Here is a 7,184-nt window from a genome sequence, read left to right on the forward strand (position 1 = left end):
TACATTTGCTGTTATGTTAAACTTATATTAAAGTTTTTCTTCATTACCCATTCAAGCCGTCTCCAACCATTATAATGAAGAAGATTTTTGGTCATTTGGTATATCATCTCTCGAAGAATCAGGAAGATGCGATTGTGGAATTAGGCTATATTAGAAGCCACGTTACACACACGTCTTTCAATTCAAACAAAAAGACAGTTTATTTAACGTCCAATCTCTTTACGTAGTTCTTACAAAATAAAACACTTATTAAAACAGTCACGTGTACCAGAAAAACAAATACAGTGTGCCTATCACGTGACAGACAATTTCTCCTGTATAAAATTGTGTCAGAAATGATGGAAGCTGAAGACACTATGGTGAAAATCTTGGCAAGTTATAGCAAAAACCACGAAAAAAGAAAATAAATATTCCAGCAGTGATAAAAAAAAAGTCTCATAAGAACAGTATCTTCAAACTATTATTATGCATGTCTAGATCTTTTAAAAAAAGAATGGTTTTCTTCTCTCTCTGTCGGTAAAAACTGGTAACATAGCAAACACTTATAAAAAAAAATATTATTTTAAATAAAGTTATGGGCCAAAAAGCTCTGAAAGAAGTTATATTATGCTACTTATGGTGTCTTTAGAAACCAGTAAGTACCAGTCACCAATTTCTCTAAAGATGACTACCTTTAATAAGCACTTCGGTGAAAACTAAAACAATCTACAGTTTGAGTCGCAAAAGCCAATTTGTTTGATTGTTTGTAGCGTTACAAGTCCGCAGAAATGCCGCTGTGCCACTGGGGGGCGCAGCAGCAGCCAATCGGCTTAATATTCGTATCATTCAGTCTCAGTTTTGACTTCTTCACAAATAAAAACAAAATATTCATAGGAATGGTGCAACACCAAAAGAATCTTAGTTACATGTAATGCAGAGCCACCTATGATAAAAAAAGCTCCACTATTTTCGAATTAACACTTTATAAAGAAAATTACAAGCTAATATCTATATGGTTTCATTTATCCGAACAGAAATATTTTGAGATAAGATTAAATACTTACATAAATAGCCATGAAAGTTCAAAACACGTTAGAAGATTCAGAAGAACATTTCTGGTTTCATGCTACTTACCTTCGTTACTGGTTCTTAATACAAATCAAGATCCAGTGAGTGACATTTTACAGAGGAAGATAATTCTTACTTTGGTCTGGAGGAGTGGTGACAATGAAGAAACTTTATAATGAATACCTTTTAACAAATCTCAACCAAAAGCTTATTTAAGTGTGCAATTAATGTCATCTTTAAACCATACGTATATCTTTAATCTCATATCTTAATTAATGTCATCTTTAAACCATACGTATATCTTTAATCTCATATCTTAATTAATGTCATCTTTAAACCATACGTATATCTTTAATCTCATATCTTAATTAATGTCATCTTTAAACCATATGTATATCTTTAATCTCATATCTTAATTAATGTCATCTTTAAACCATACGTATATCTTTAATCTCATATCTTAATTAATGTCATCTTTAAACCATATGTATATCTTTAATCTCATATCTTAACTATGATTATTGTTTAATCATTTAACCATGATAAACATAATTAACCAGGTCACACAAGTAACTGAATATTATAAACATTTTCAGCTCCGAAAGATTTACAATGTTCATACATCCAATTGGATGACTTTATCAAATATACACAGACACAATGTATATGGTATTTATACACACATCATCTGTCCTCCTTCAAAAACAGTGAACTGATAATCGAATTTGTTTATTTTTAAAAAAATTCACTTTTCAAAAGATTATTTAGACATTAGCAAAAAAATAACTCCAACCTGGATTATAAAACAATAGTTTTTATCTTCTCTCCAACCTGGATTATAAAACAATAGTTTTTATCTCTCCAACTTGGATTATAAAACAAAAGCCATTTTTTTTATGCCGATATTAACAGTATATTTCCAGGTTTGTTTTAAAAAATTGAAAATATGCTACTAACTGGCACCGTTTCTAACCCTTCAACTAAAAAAACATTCTGTAAAGGTAAACACTACAAAAGTCACACTTTATAACTACTTTCATTCCGGTTTCTTTTCTAAAACGTTTGTAGGCTGGAAGCACGAACAAGTATACACAAGAAGACGTACAGAGAACATAGAAGCTAACCAAATATTTCAAGAGGGTATATATGTATAAAATATTGCTAGATAATCCACCTATAATACCTGATAAACAATAAGCTTCTAACGACAAAACTACCTATTTTATGACAATAGCACACTTAGAGACTATATAGATTAATATTTTAGTTAGGGCAATACTTCAAAGCTTTGGTGTTAATCATAATAAATCATTAATAATGATTGACTTCTTTCACTACGCTATGTACAACATGTACTAAATGTCAGGAATCAATATTTAGAATACCATGCTCTTTCCGTTTCAGACTTAAACAAACATGGCACTCTCCAAGGACGAACGCGAAGAATATTTACAATTGTGTTTTACGATAGTTACCGACTTAAAAAAAAAAAAATTCAAATTATTTTGAACATTCTAGGAACCCTGAATCTAATAAACAAAATATGTTAAGGAGATCACTGAACAATGATCGTACAATTAGTATTACAGTATTTAATGATTTAAAACTTGCACGTTAGTTAAGCCTAACAGCAATTGTTTAAGCCTAACATGGTACATTCACAGTACTTACAACTATAGAACTAACCATGATCATATGGTGTGAATGTAATCAAGAACAGATGATCACCGTACTGTTGTTTGGTAAAATATGTGTATACAACTATATTATGCATGTGATGGCATTTATCATAACAATAATAGTTGTGTTATGAATGTACGTTTTGAAAGAACTTGTAAAGTACTTAAACTGGTAACCTTATTTTATTTCCTTCTTAGATCAGTCTTTCTTCAAGAATTATAATTCAGGCTCTTAATATTACACAAATAGAATTATCATGTAAAAATGACAGCTTGTACTATGTATTTTCATTATGTCTGTTGTTACAACCAAAGTTATGAATGATATTAAAACTACAGTTTTAGGCCTTTCCTGTCCAAAGTATTTTACAAGTTATTTCAACATTCATACTCATTACAACCATTACCTATACACTACTCTATCACTGTGTTACGTGACACATTATTGACACAAGTTGCGAGACAACAGCGTCCACGATTGGTCTGTATATCGGCATGCTTACAGTTGGCTCTCTAGTATATATGGTAGAACTCTGCGAGTACACAAAATTCTTAGATGTAATTAATGTGCAATCAACTTTCTCAACATGAATCCATACACGAACAAAACTTAACTAATAACACACTTGTTACAAACAACTGGTTTTAAGGGCAACATGCATGAAACAATGGTGTTTATTAGGTTAATGTTAACTTTCTGTGAGCATGGAATACTGTGTTCAACTTCTAAACAAATTCTATCTTGGTTTCACAGAAAAAGAGTTAAGAAAAATGCTGCTGTTGTTTAGAGCTAAATGGTACAACTCAACAGATGACTTTAAGTGCTGAAAAAGTCCATGTTCAATTTCTGATATTATTATATTTTTAATAATAATAATAATAAACATCCACATTCTGCCACAAAAAACAATACTTATTGGGATTTAAAAGAGACACGTGAAATATATCCTAGCCAAATTTGCAAAAGCTGCCTCTGTCATTGGATGTATCATTCCAGAATCATAACACAAGAAACGGTAAATATTGTCAGTGAAGAACACAGTGAAATATATTCTATCGACCTTTACAAATATATAGTTATTTGTTTAAGCAAAATGTGAACTAAAGTCAAACTAGGGACACTAAATTATCAAATATTCACAAAGCACTTACTCCGTAAAGCCATCAAACCACAAAGCGGTCTCGCACAAAGCAACACGCACGCAAAGCTACACAAGAGTTATCTGCGTTGGCCATCACTAATTTTTACACTGATAGATGGGAAAAAAGACAGCTAGTTAACAGCACCCACTGCCAACTCTTGGGCTACAATTTAAGAAGTAAGATCTGATCATTTATCTTATATTATTACACCCATGGCCCCAAAATGTGAAGTGTAACTTTATCCCTTTTTCTGGCAGTAATGGAACATGAAGCATGGACAGCTCAGCACTACGCCACATGTTGCCCAAATATTTTACATAAGGCAACATACAGGAAGAAATTAATACACATCTAATAAAGTAACGACTCTTCCACGAGACCATATACACTTAATGTCTAATATGCTTCGAACAGAGAGATTTGAGGCTAAGTTCGACAGTTTGTTTTCCTCATTTAAACCTAACTTAATGTTAGATAGTTGAACTTTAATATTGACTGAAAATGTTTTTTTTGCTTTCATTTTGTAAGACTTCAACGATCATGAACAAATTCTGAGATTACTTAAAGGTTAATACAGTCAGGACTACACCTGACAAGCATCACTTTTAAGAAAACTAGTAGCTGGATTATATTTTGAAACACTTCAAAGAATAACAAATTCACTTATTAATAAACAATTTTAAACCTCTGAGATGAAGATTTTAAATCCACAAGTACATTTACTGTTTCTACATTTGCCATCAGTCATGAACCTATACTGAATGGTAGAAAAACCTTGCTTTACACAACATGTATCTAATGACTACTACTACTACAAAATCAACTAGCATTTTTTTTTTATTATCAGACTTATGACTTTTCTGATTCTAACTGTTAGCACCGAATCAATATCATAATTCCATTGTTGTACGGTTTATCTCAAAATGATTCCCATACCATATTTTAATTTGCTATCATCATGATGACTGCTGTAGATAGCCCCATTTTAAATTAAAGACCATTAATTATATTAAAACAAACGAGTGTGATGCAACAACGTAGCTAATTCTGAAGATGGAATCATTGTACTGTACAAATAAAACATCTTTGCTTTACCCAAGTACCATTGAATTCATGTATTTTAAAACAGGACAAATGAAACGTTTGTGCATACACTGTTAACATACATACACACCCACCATACTGTTGAACACCTGGATCGAAGAAAGTCACGTTCAATACTGAGAGATTAAACAAGTAAAAAAAAGAAAGAAAAAAAATGTGTTCACAATGGTTGAGTGTCTTTTGGTGCTATCTTCTCTTCTTGCTTCTCATCTCTAGAAATAAAGATGAAAATATGTGAGGGAATGATAGTTCCATTTAAAAAAAAGAAAACACTTCTTCAATACACACAACGGATTTAATCACAGACGCATGTCGTACACGACAACACAGATGACAAAAACATCCGTTTTGTCGTTTAGAAATCACATCGAGAAGCATGATGGCGATAAATCTATCAGGTTAAAATATTGAACTTGAAGTAAATCAAATATAACCTAAATACATCAGTCGTTCTAACTATGACTGGGTGATTAATGGAATCAGTTAATCATCTCGTGCATTAAGTGACCACAGCCAACTAATCGATAATTCTCCTACCAAACCTGAACAGTTCAAATAATCAAAGACAGTAATAATAGAAATTAATTTTGATTGATCGACTGTTTGTGTGGCATTAATCGATTTATTCATAGCTTCAATTAAGTAATTATTTTACATGACATCAATAGATCAATCACTAATATTAAACAATACAAGATCGGAACACAAGATATTGTATATCATTTAGGTCAAACTTCTGCAACAACAAAGAAAAACAAAACTTCCAAAGCAGGATTATTTCAACTTTATTTTTTATACCCATATTTCAACTAAACTTGTTCGGGCCAACAAATTAAATGATACACGGAAATGACAAACAAAAGAACCTTAACTTTCTTCTAGTCACGAGAACAAGGGGTATATTTCAGAGGTAATTTTCCCTCCCAGAAGCTTATATTTATACTGAAAGGTCAACTGCACAGGTAAAGCGAACTATATATATATACTCTTTACAGAGTTAACTAATGTTGTCCTCTTCATAAGAACATTCCCTTGACAAGACAACAAAAATATATTTTCAATCTCAGGACAAAACACCACATATTGTGAAATACGCTTTTAACTCCTTCTGGACTAGAAGGGGTGTCAATGATACCCCTTGAAGTTTCCTGCCTGAAACTTAAAACAAACTTGCTAAATGGTTTTTAGTTTCAGCCTGAAAAAAAAAAGTCATACCTTTTAACTTTATAATTTTTTTTCCCTGTGAACTTTTCTGGTGAGATTTTTTTAAAACCCAGTACATATGGCAACTAGAAGGCTATCGTTAATTTTTTTTTAGGTGTTGGAGGAAAAGGTCACGGTATATCCAACATTATAAGTACAAATGAAATATCTGACTGTATACAGTTCACTAAAACTATTGAACAACCAATTTCTAAGACTGAAATACCACACCAAAGCTTACATGAGAGGTGTCGATGCAGGAACAGGTGGTGAAAGAGGTCTAGCAGATGCTGGTTGTTGTACTGGATACGTATCTGGAGCTAACTGTCTGCTATTTCCTGTTGGTGTTCCTCCCTAGAAATTGATTAAAGAAATCATATTATGTCATTTTATTTTCTGAGTTTTTATGAGCACCGACGTTTCTGCTGTTCTTTATATACATTCAACAAAGACTGACCTACTTCAGAAAACCATTGTCAACACAGAGAAATCTAATTCTTGCACTGTTGGAAATGACTTGATTCCCACCATTTTGTTTAACCTTCAACTGACTGCACATTATCGTAATCTAAACCTCTGAAGGCTATTACATAGTGAAGTTTACAACAAATGTTTAAAGATAGCTACTAACACAATACCAGGAATTTGACTTAAATAACCTGCCCATGGATTAGTTGACTACACTCGTCTTCTGTATTAAATAGAAAACGTGGGATTCACATGTAGTAAACCTTCGTAATCAATTCTGAACCTATCATTCACAAAACTGAAAACAATCTGAAACTAAAAATGTTGTGAAGAATAAAAAAAGGACTAACTATCCAACTTTCTCTCCTTCACTAACTACTGATTAGATGTCTGCTTCTCCTACATCGTCTCCTAACGACCATACTACCCGATATTCCACATCTCCTTCACTAACTATTAATTAGATGTCTGCTTCTCCTACATCGTCTCCTAACGACCATACTACCCGATATTCCACATCTCCTTCACTAACTATTAATT

General features: G+C 32.2%; 1 long non-coding RNA gene across 2 annotated transcripts; it reads right to left on the reverse strand.

Annotated features, from left to right (window-relative positions):
• Positions 1–175: 175 nt before the first annotated feature.
• LOC111089192 lies at positions 176–6,550 on the reverse strand. 2 transcript variants are annotated; one of them, XR_002613501.1, is made up of 3 exons: positions 6,418–6,550; positions 5,044–5,185; positions 176–3,259 (listed from the first exon to the last, which is right to left on the reverse strand). It is a non-coding gene; the product is annotated as an uncharacterized LOC111089192 (long non-coding RNA). The 2 variants fall into 2 exon arrangements; XR_002613500.1 differs by having other exon boundaries at positions 176–5,185.
• Positions 6,551–7,184: the final 634 nt, after the last annotated feature.

Source organism: Limulus polyphemus, unplaced genomic scaffold (assembly GCF_000517525.1).
Source record: "Limulus polyphemus unplaced genomic scaffold, Limulus_polyphemus-2.1.2 Scaffold5510, whole genome shotgun sequence".
NCBI classification, from domain to species: domain Eukaryota; kingdom Metazoa; phylum Arthropoda; class Merostomata; order Xiphosura; family Limulidae; genus Limulus; species Limulus polyphemus.